This window comes from Hibiscus syriacus, unplaced genomic scaffold, assembly GCF_006381635.1.
Source record: "Hibiscus syriacus cultivar Baekdansim isolate YM2019G1 unplaced genomic scaffold, ASM638163v2 tig00111463_pilon, whole genome shotgun sequence".
Lineage (NCBI taxonomy): Eukaryota > Viridiplantae > Streptophyta > Magnoliopsida > Malvales > Malvaceae > Hibiscus > Hibiscus syriacus.
The window spans coordinates 1,390,535-1,402,837 of NW_024063098.1; the positions used below are offsets into that span (position 1 = coordinate 1,390,535).

A 12,303-nucleotide genomic window follows, 5' to 3' on the forward strand; every position below is an offset into this window, starting at 1 on the left:
GACCATCTTGCAAAAGTTGTTACCAATGTGTTCCCTGTCAGTTCTGATCAAACCCGACCTGTGGGTAATCTCACCGCCGTCGTTCTCGCCGTCCGTTGTGGGTAAGATCAGATTTTGAGTTTTTAGGGAATTTATTTATGATTGTTGGGTTGATAGCTGGTTAATACGAATATGTGGATGATCAGGGAGGAATCGACCACCCAAAGCAACCCATGTCGCAGCCGTATGCGGCGCCACGCGCCGGTAGTGCGAGTGATGTTCTACTTTCGGTTCAGGAAGTTTCTGGAACCGATCTAGCTGGTTTGGACCAGCCCAAACCGGTCAACCCAGTCGAACTGGGTCTGGTTGACTCGATCGAGTAAACCTGGACTGAGTCAACTTATCCGAGTCAACCCATTGACTTTGACCAAAAAGTTAACTTTTTCGAAAAGGGTCATATTTTATGTTTTTCTACGTCTTGAGTCCAAATCCGAAGTCCATTTTTCCAAATTCGCACCTAGTAAGTCATTTTTCAATTAGTTTCGAGAGTAATCGAATGGAGTTTAAATGGTCGATCGATATGGAACGAAAATCAAAGTAATACTCTACTACCTTTTGAATGATTTTTGGAACTCATTGATAGATGGTAATTGCATGAATGGAAATGATTGATCCATTAGATGTATTTAATTATCATTGGACTCGAACGTAAATTAGAATAAGGACAGAACACGGTATAAGACTTAGACGGCTCGATAAAGAGAAATTAGAAGATCAATCGAAAATAATTATAAGTTCAGTGATCCAATAATAAATTAATCAGTTTCAAGATCTGTAAATTTTGATAAATATCTTTAAAGGTTAAATATCAGGATTATTTGGATAAGAACTTACCAAAAATATCCCTAAGGGGTAAAATTTGAAAATGCCCTTGTACTGTAAAAGACCAAGATTTCCTCGGATGACGAAAAATAACTCTAAAAGGATATACTTGACTAATTATTAGAAAAAATGCATATGATCGAATTGAAAGGAATTACTAAAATGTCCTTGAGGTTCGTAATAACTATAATAACGTCTAATGATCAAATGAGAAAAATACCCTGAATGCTAAAGGAACTAGAATACATTCAAGCCTAATTTATCGAAAGTATGCCACTGACATATTTGAATGAAATGAAGACGATACGCTTAAAGTGTTAAGCACAATAGATGACTATGATATGGAGATGACCTGAGAACTCATATCTTGATACACTTGAGCTCTGGAATCATTGAATTAAATTTCGGTTATATATTTGAATTATAGAATTACCCCTGAAGTATAAAATGACCAAAATGACCCTAAAGTGTAAAATGACCTAAAGTACCTCTAAGCCCTGTAATAACTAATACCCTTAAATCTAAAATGAACAAATCAACCTCGAATACCAAAATGACTTTATTATATGACCAAATTGAATTGAAAGGAAGTACAATATGTATCTGAAATTCAAAACGTCTGAATTACTCTAGAAAACTCTGAAGTGACCGAGATAGATTTGACTACTAAATGAACAAAGTAACCTCAATGACTAAGGATTAAGTAAGTAATTTGGATAAGTTTAGAAAATCTGATGAACTTACATGATGTACTGTCCCTAAGGGTTATGAACCACAAATTAAAGTACGTCGACAATTCCTGATATTGTTGCAATGTGGAAATGAAAAAAAAGATCATTGGAATATATGTTCGTCTCCTTAAGATATATTCAACGATGATTCTGAAAGTGATATATAGACAATAATTGTTGGTATTAAAGAGTGAATACCCTGGAAGGGCAACGAATGGACTGGTTGACATGCATTAGTTTTGGGAGTTATTCAGCTCGAGTTATTTCGATAATCTGATAGATCAAAACATATTGTAAATGTCCTGAATCTTCGTTTCTCCCTTATTAGCTCAAATCAATCCTGTCATATCTGAAAATACAAGTAACTCAGGTGTAAAGGATTCTGAATACCCTATTTGGTTCAATTGGACTAAAATTCTGTTAATTCATGCATAATCCTGAATACCCTGATTGTTTGAGTAATGGAATCACTCTCCGTAAATATGAATCTAGAATTTATTCTATATAAAGGTTTCTGAACACCTTCCTGATGCACCTGAATTATAGTAAAATTCTAAAGTACCAACTTTAAATGTCTGATTAGATCCATTAGTAATTGATCCCTTCAATTGCACTTCATTCCTGGAATCTGATCAAAGTATATAAGTTTCACATTTTCCTAATAACTATTCAGTGCTTTTTGAAAAATACTTGGATCCTCTAATGTGTTTTACATGTACTACATGACAGTTTTATATGTTTTGAAATGAGTTTTACCGATATTATTGATTTACTGGTTTATGAACCATGGCAAATTAGTATGTGTTCTAAAATTACGCTTTTCACAAAAAAATATGAATTGTTCATGATTTATGGAATCATGGAATTTAATGATTTATAAACTATGGTTTCATGTTTCCACTAGTTACTACTTGAACTGTTTTATTAGGACAATATCTAGGTAGGCTAAAGGTTCAGCTCTGATCAAGCTAGTAAATCCTTATGGACCTAAGGTGATCCTTGGGTAGGCTCTTAGGCCCCAAGGTACTCCCTTGGTTTAATCATGGGACTACTTATGGTGTACAGGTGGAGATCAGTTATATGGTTTATTTCATTATCACGGTTATGAAATATTATTGGATCACGATCCATATATTATGATTTACAGTTAAAATTGATTTCTACTAGAAATGGGTAGAATTCTAGAGTATAGAGGTTCATCTCTGATCCAGCTGGTAAATCCTTACGGACCTAAGGTGAACCTTGGGTAGGCTTCGGGCCCCAAGGTATTCCCTTAGGTTGGCTCCCTTTTCTGTGTGCCTAGGGTAAGCCCTTATGGATGCAGTTCTGAGGAACTATATAACGGTGTTCGGTTGGAGTGTTCTACTAAGGTTTTGGAAACATGTTTTAAACGATCACTATTTTAAAGAGATCTATATATTTTCATTGGTTTTGGTAGGAACACACTAGACACCTTATCCAATCTCCTGAAAACATTGTACTCTGAATGTTTTTATGAACTGGGGTCTTCATGGCTTTTATTCGATGATCTATCAGTGGAACTCCATCTTATTTGAAAAAACATGTATACTTCTGATTTAATAAGGAAATTTTATTATTTTACATTTATCTGCATGTTCTGTAGCATCAACTGGTAGTATTGTATTACTAAGCTTCCCAAAGCTCACTCTTTGACTCACTATTTCAGGTTGAAAGAATTAAACCAGTGTAGCTTCCGACATCAGTAAGGGAGCTCCACTGATGTTGCTTACGGAGTACGGTGTATGTGATTATGGGGTATGTAGGTTGTATTTTATTTTATATACGAGTCTGAAAATCTGCTTTATTTCTGAATATTGGTAAATTTTTACTTTCATATCCATAAATTATTTTATGAGTTTACATGTTTTAATAAAAGTTTTAAATTTTTCAGAGATTTTTACGGTGGGTCGCTCCGGTGGCTATAATGTGACACCCCGGATTGAATCAAGCCACTCGCATCGGTCTGAGGGGTTACAGAAACTCTTATACAAAAGTAACTATCGAAAATTCATAATTCACAATGAAAATAGATACTTAATATATTTTCATTAAACTTAAAATAGTATGGTTACAAAATTGATCAGAGCATTTCGATTTAAACTTTTATGATACATGCCAACAAAATTACAAAATAATAAGAAACCTACAATTCAAATCGTTCTAATCTAATCTTCTCCAAGTGTATGATGTCCTTTCCTAGCTTTACTCCTCGGATCTCTTTGAACCTACGTGTGAAACAATCACACGCTAAGTCATTGACTTAATGAGTCATACATGAGTATGAAAACAATAAAGCATTTATTAAACATTTTTCAAGAGACATTATATGTGGAAACCAATATACCTTTCATACACATACTTATAATCTTATACACTGATCAGTTCATATTATTTTGTTTAAAGTGCCTAGTGCATATTATTGAGAACTCAAGGTATGTGAGTACATTGAGGTTGTGCACTATAATTGCAGTCAAAATTGCCACATAGATTTGTCTCGAAGGACCATGTAGAATTTATCCTGAAGGGCCACATAGAATTGTCCCGAAGGACCACGTAGAACCCTCGACTCTTGGCATGCAAACTATACCTCTAATTCTCATACATATACTTTGGGATTTAACCATATAATAATTTTTCATTTCATTATTCAAAGTATTTTTTATTCAGATATAACACATTCACATAGAATTTTCACGTATAACACATTCACATATAACATGTTCACATACTAATCAAAACAGTACTTTGGAAATACAATTTATATTAAACATCATAAAAATATTGCATAAAATAAATAAAATTATTTTCAATCGAAAACCTTGAGGTTGGCTTATCACAAGCCGTTCTCATATCTAATATAACATAAATAAATAAATAACACTCACATTTGCCTCACGTAAGTCTTAAATGAAATCCTTTTAACTTTCATTCATTCTCTTAACTACGTTGATTCGTTCGGTACGCTTTCGATCCAAATCTATACATCAACATGTCCAAGATCAATATCAGATTTCCATTAACAGATAATCAATTAGAACTTACACAAACAGAATGAAAACTCCTAATTTAAATTTCAGACTGCATAGTAGAATTACTCTACACAGTACCTATACTTCTCTTCTTGGTACCAATACCTACTTCAATATCGATACCATTTTGGCATTCTGAAATTTCATTTTCAATTACAGTATCGATAACTTACCCTTGGTATCGATACCTATACATCAGTATCGATACTACTTCAACCAGTATCGATATTGTTCATCTTATTCATACACTTTTCCTTCAATTTAACCTTATAATATCAATACTATTATTCTAGTACCGACACCCTTACCCATATTTCACTTATTTCATTTCGAATTTACTCAAAACTCACTTAAATCTCTTAACCTTAACTATATTCAAGCCCTTAAAGTCAATAACATTTATATCACACAACTTATATCCATTAATCCTCTTTTAACATCTCAAAATTCTCCATAGAATACTTTAAAATAAAAATCATACCCATCAATCAAACATGTTCTTAATCCTTTCTAACACTTTAAACACCTTAATTAGACCCTTGACAAGTCAAATATATCATTAGAAATCCAAATACTGATCAATCTCATCAAATCCCTTAAAAACTCATTTTACTAATTCATCCTTAATTCACCAATCTCTTAGTTTCTATTCATCTTAAAGCTTCCTTAAGTTTTTATACCACCCATGAACCAAAAACCAACTAAAAAATGAAAGAAACAATCAACTTCACAATCTCTTACCATAGCATGAGAGTCACTGTAGAAGAAAGAAGAAGAGAAGATAACCAAAGTGTTTCCAGATTTTTTCTTCCCTTATCTCAATTCTCACATGCTTAAAATAACTTTAAAATGAATTTTAAATTCATTTTATGCTAAAAGACCATAATTCCCTTCCATTCTTCAAGCTTTAATAATAAGTCCTAAACCAAAAAAAATTCAAATCAGTCCTTGAAATTTTCAATTGATCAAATTTAACCACTAAATTTTAAAATTCTTACCTTTTAGTCACTGACCCGATGTTTGGGGTATTACATAATGGACTTCTGAACTCATTTTTCTACAAAGTTTACCAAAAGTTGTTTTAATATTTTTTTAGTTAAATTTTATTAAAATGACAATATTTTTTGGTGGTCCAATCAAACTTTAAACAAAGATTGATGGTGACTCCTCGAACCACACTTTTTTATTTTTAAATGAAAATTTATTTTTTGTCAAAATAAACGCTAAAAATATTTTTTACAATTTTTTGAGATGTTACAATAGGTAACCCTATGATGAATGGACAACCGTAATGAGTTAGTTTAGGTATTTTCGTATTTAATACTAGTGAATTTAAAATCTTTATCCTCCACAATTAATTTTTGGCGATCAACGTTATTCCCATTCCTATTTTGATTATTAAATTTTAAAAATTGTCAATTCTTTCACTAAACTTTTTATTTGTTTATACTTTGGTCACTCTACCATTAAATACCTAATTACTTTATGTCTAAACATTTTTCTTTAAAAAATATTAAATGATTTCATAATTTTCTTTAATTCTTTTGAAACCCCCTAATTCTGAATTTTCTTTGATTTCTCAATGTTGAAGTATATTATTTTAAATCCTAACTATGGGGAGGTGGAGGAGGAAATGAGTTGTATATCTTTATTCTACACTAATCAAAGATGTGTATTGTAGATTAAAATGGTTTAACATTTCATGAGCTTTTAGTTTAAGATTGAGTTTTAAAGTGGTTTATGTTAAATCTAAACTAATAAAGTGGTAGGGGATAATGAGACGAGTTCGTTGACATCTTAAGTAGTCAAAAAAACGGTAATTACAACTTCAACATAACAAATGAATGAAATTATAAAACTTTTATCATTGGAGGAAGAAAATAAAATAATAATAAAAAGAAAAATGGCGTAGAAAACTCATGAATTTTTTGTAAATAAAAAGCAATCTACATTAACACATGTGACATATGTCATCATTTTGTTTATGGTTTAACACTTCAATGCTCAAAACAAAATGAAATAAAATATTTAATGAGTAAATTGAAAAATTTTAAACTTTAATATCTAAAATAAGAGTAAGAAAATGTTGAATGATAATAATTTATAATTTATAATTTACCCAATTATACTTTACTTCAATAAAAGAATGATCCTAACAACAATTGAATATATATATATATATATCTTTTTAGGATTCTTTGATAGGAGAAAATCAAAATTTGAGATTAATCATAGAAAATGAGAAGATATTGTGAGTAAGTAAATCCTAACTAATATATATATATATATATTAGACAATTCAGATTCAAATAATATTATTATAGGTGAATCTTATCTATTTTAAGATTTATATAATTTTAGATAATGTGAGTTTTATGCACTTTAAACATGTTAGCGCGATTCATTTGTTGAATCTCCGTTGGGCATTAATAATGGCAGAATACCCCTCATTGCAACTGCTCGTTTTTCAGCAATGTCTTTCAGTTTCACCCTTCTTTCTCCTTCTCTCTCCTTCTCTCTCCTTCTCTCCCTACCCTTCTTTCTCCTCGTTGCAATGTCATCTCTGCAAAAACGCACCGCCACAGTGGGCTTCTTGTCTCCACTTCCAACAGAAAGTATTACGCCAATTCTTTTGATGATTTTCAGAAAATCCATTGCCAAGCCACCCTGTATGACAAACTCCAACAACAAGACTTAGAGGAGGAAACGGGGAATTATGATGGGGAGAGTGAAGTCAAAATTGAGGTACCCAACTTCAAAATGAGTTTAACCGAGCTTCTAGACAAAAGTAGAGTGGTTCCGCTTTCGGTTTATGGTGATTTAAAGGTTGAAATGACAGGTACGCAGCAAGATTCCAGGGAGGTCAAATCTGGGGATTTGTTTATCTGCTGTGTTGAATCGAGTTTTGATGCACGCTTTATCTGACTGAAGCTCATCGGAGAGGATTCTGCTATAGCAAGTAAATCCAGAGGAATTGATGATAGCTTGGGATACAAGGCACTGGTCATTGTTGAGGATACTAATTCAGCTTTGGCTTCACTAGCTGCCTCTTTTTATGGGCACCCTTCAATGAGTATGTGTGTTATTTCCATCACCGGGACCATTGGTAAATAAAACGTCCTCCACTTATTTGGTAAAGGGTTTGTATGAGGCACTGGGCAAGAGGATTGGGCTGCTGGGCACCATTGATTAGTATATTCATGGGGACAACAAGTTGGGGCCGGAATCCCACAAACTACCCCATGCTAATGCGGTTCAGAAGTTGATGGCAGAGATGTTGCATAATGGGTACGAGGCAGTTGTTATGGAGGCTTCTTCCGAAAGACTGTCCATATGGAGATGTAGGGAGGTTGATTTCAACATTGCAGTGTTAACCAATTTTACCAGGGACCATTTAGATTTCCATGTGACTATGGACCGGTACAAGAAATCGAAAGCCAAGTCGTTTCAGAGGATGGTGAATCCCGAGAGGCACCACAAAGTTGTTAACATCGATGATCCGAATTCGAAATTCTTTATTTCCCAAGGCAACCCTCAAGTTCCTTTGGTGACATTCACAATCGATAACAAGAATGCCGATGTTCATGCCCTGAAAGTTGTCCTTGAGTGGGACTCGGGTCTTGGTTAATACACCACGTGGTATTGGAGATTTCGTGTAGTTTGCTTGGAAGACATAATGTCTATAATATTCTTGGAACCGTGGCTGTTGGGATTGCAGCAGGGGCACCCTTGGACGATATCGGTAGAGGGATCGAAAATGTCGATGCTGTTCCCAGAAGGTGCGAGGTAATAAATGAAGGGCAACCATTTGGAGTAAATGTGGACTATGCTCACACTCCTGATGCAGTTTCTAGTCTGCTTGGTTTTGTAAGGGAGGTTGAACCAAAGAGGATCATTACTGGTATGCATCTCACTTTTTTGTAATGAAATCGGTTCATTATCTTTTCTTTTGTTTTTCTAACCAATTGAGTTTGTGATTTTGGTCTAGTTTTTGGTTGTGGAGGGGATAAGGACCAATAGAAGAGACCGATTATGGCCAAAATATCAACAGATAAAAGCGAAGTCACGATTCTTACATCTGATAATCCCAGGAATGAAGATCATGTAAGTAAAACAAATACAGTAAAAATAATCACGAGTTGCTGAGAAAGATGAGGCTAATCAATTTTTTGTATGTTTAATCAGTGGAAATCTTGGATGACATGCTAGCCGGTGTGGGACGGAGCATGCAGGAGCACTTGAAATATGGAGAAAATGATTACCATCCACCATTATCAGATGGTCATCAACTTTATGTGCATCAGAATAGGCGGGTGGCTATACGTAATGCCATTGCCATGTGTGAAGGCGATATGATTGTAAGTTTTCTGAATTTTGGATCTTCTTTTTGTAGGGATTGGCTTGCTTCTGTGTTTTCATAAATAAATTGTTAGAAGATAACGATATATATAATGATCGTCGTAGGTGACTGCTGGTAAAGGACATGAAACGTATCTAATTCGAGGTGACGAAAAGGAGTTCTTCGATCGAGAGGAATGCCGTGTTGCATTGAAATTACGATATGACAAGTAGGATTTGGCACCATGACGTTAGGTTCGTCATCATTCTCTCCTAAACAATGTTCCAATCTTAGAGACGACATTGTAGATCTAGACCGGACAATCAGTGTGTTTCTGTACACTTTAACTTTGAAATAAATAAAAGAGGATGAAATGTACCTTTCAGGAGTTAAAGATAGAACAGAGTAAGGGCCATTCAATTATTTCCATTTTACCGGTGGTGGAGGTGGGGAGGACTAGATTAAAATATATTGGGGTTATACCTTGAATGCATTTGGTATGTAATAATGTTTTATGAAATTTGATTTTTATGTTAGATTAATGCCAAATGTCTAAAGTATACTCACAGTTAATGTTAAGTGTCCAAATAATTTTTTATTAAAATTTGGTGTCTAACGTTTCACTTTTAGGTTTTTGCTGTTAAGTGACACATGTCAGCCTTCTAAAAATTTGAAACTTTTATTTTAAAAATAAAAATATATAATTTATTTATAAAAAACCTAAATTTTTCTTAAATATAAAACAACCCCTAAAACTTTAAAAACCCTAATTTCAAACCACTTTACTCACGTCAGCTTCCATTCATGTTGCCTTGGTCTTCGTCTTTTGCAATCGGTCAATTCATCTAATTGGATTCCAACGCATGATGGAAGGAATCGTTGCTTGAATCTATAGAGGCGTCATCCTTAGCCGAAATTAATAAGTCGCAACAATCGCCCATTTTTCGCTACAATCATCACTCGAAGCATGGATTTCAACTGTTGGGTGTTCAGGCAGTCTTGCGCCATTGAGCTTTAGTTAGTTGATGGTGGTTGTGACCGGTCGGTGCTGGTGAGGAGATTTGAATTAGATTTTTTGATATTTTTTTATAATATCAAAAAATTTTGAATTCTTGGTAAAAACAAGAATTTGAATAGTTTATTTTTTAAAATAAATCATGCATGCATTATCCGTATATAGCATCAACAAGTATAAAGTTGTTGACTCAATTAAGAGGGTGAAATAGCCAAGATGGGATGAATTGGCAAATAAAAATTTGGTGGAAGCTAAAGCGAAAAAGAAAAATAAACACAAAAATTTTAGAGTGGTTCGCTTTCTAAACCGAAATCTACATCATATCAACACTAAGGATTTTCACAAACTCACTTTTTTTGCATCAACCTTTGAGGACAAGGTATAACCTTACAACTCCCTCAATAATTATACCCCAAATTCTTGAGATACTTTCTCAAAGAGAAAATTACAAATTTGCAAAATTAGAAAAATCTCACAAGGAAATTATTTGCACAATTCAAAAACAAATAAGAACACTTGACAAATAAAACAAATGAGTACAAAAGTGTTCTTTGAAAAAAAATATTAAAGAATGTTGACTTTGATTTTGACTCAATGTGATTTCTTTGGCTTTCGTTTTTTATATATTGTCTTCACATATGACTTGGAATCTTGTTGTTATATACATCTTCATTCAATTCTAGTTGTTTAGGTTATTGTGGGAGTTAATAGAGCCATTAGGAAGAATTTTCCTCAATAAATACTGCTTAGACGCCTTTAGTACTGGTACTCGTGCTCAGAGTATTAGTACTACCTACATTAAATACAAAAAAATTACCATTGAGAGAGGGCATATCGATTCTTCAACTTAAGTGTCGATACCGATATCCATACTTGCACAGTATCGATACCAAAATAGGCTACTGAAATTTGTGTTTACCAAAATCACAAAGGGAGTATCAATACTTCTATTTGGAGTATCGGTACTACTGAGTATTTTTAGGTCAATAGTTTTGATACTAATATTGGTACCGCATGAATAGTATTAGTATTTTATTACAGTATCGGTACTGGAGGGTTAAAAATTAATTTTTGACTTGATTAAAATCCGAAACCCTTTGTAAAAATGATTGAAAATTATTTCCAGTGTATGACTTGAATTTTCAAAAGAGTGAGGAGTAAAAGTAGAGTATTTGACCTTAAAAAGAATTTCTATATTCAAATGATTTAATCGAATATAAACTAGAAAACTGAATAAAAATAATCTTAAAATTTCTTTAAAAGTATTAATTTTTGGTATATCACAAATATCAAAACATTATACAATAATCTCCCCTTTTGATATAACAAAACATTTGAAAAGATTTTTAAGATTTTCTTAAAAAATAAATACTTCCACTTACTCCAACATTTCTCTCCCTTTTAGTTAAATCAAAAAGATAAAACAAGATAAAAAATCAAACTTGCTAAAAAAATTAGTCAACATAAATAATATCCTTAATCAATAAACATGGCCATAATTAAAAAAATAAGCATGTCTCAAATATCAAATATCATAAACCATAATAATCATCAAAATAGTATAAAATCCAAATCCACAACCAAAGTATGAAAAATCATCTAAGAACATAAAGTCATCCAAATATCCAAAACCAAAAAAAAATCCAACAATATCAAAATGCAAGACCAAACATGAGAAAATAATAAACGGTCCATATGAAAAGCAATTAGGCATCCGATAGAGGAGATCATGATCCGAAAACGGAGTGCGGAAAGAAGTGAAGTCGCGAGAAAGAGCGTTAATCCAATGATTGTTGAGTTGAACGACTCTTCAGTCTTCATCGGTGCGTTTTGACTTGACCTTCAGTACAACAAGGTCTCCTTGCATCTTAGAGGGAATGGGTGATTTGTCGATGATAATGTGTCATACCGAATAATCAGTGACTTGAATGAATAACATCATCATATTCTTCCAATAAGAATAGTTAGCACCATTGAAATAAGGAGACTTAGATATAGATTGAGACTCACCAAAATTTTCGAAAGTAAATGGAGTGGCCATGGATGATGATTTGATTGACTTCTTCCAAGGATCTTCTCAAGAGGATGTTAAGCCTTCTAATGAGATTAGCTTTAATTTCAATTGTAAACTCAATCAAGAGGATGAAACACCCAAGAGGGGGTGAATTGACAAATAAAAATGTGGTGGAATCTAAAGGGAAAAGTAAAAAGGAACACAAGAATTTTAGAGTGGTTCGACTTTTAAACCAAAATCTACATCCACTACCTTAGCTATCCATACTAAGGATTTTTACAAGTTCACTAATT

The 12,303-nt window shown here is 33.1% G+C and overlaps 1 pseudogene; it reads left to right on the top strand.

Annotated features, from left to right (window-relative positions):
- Positions 1-25: 25 nt before the first annotated feature.
- LOC120163559 lies at positions 26-9,214 on the top strand (annotated as a pseudogene).
- The last annotated feature ends 3,089 nt before the right edge of the window (positions 9,215-12,303 follow it).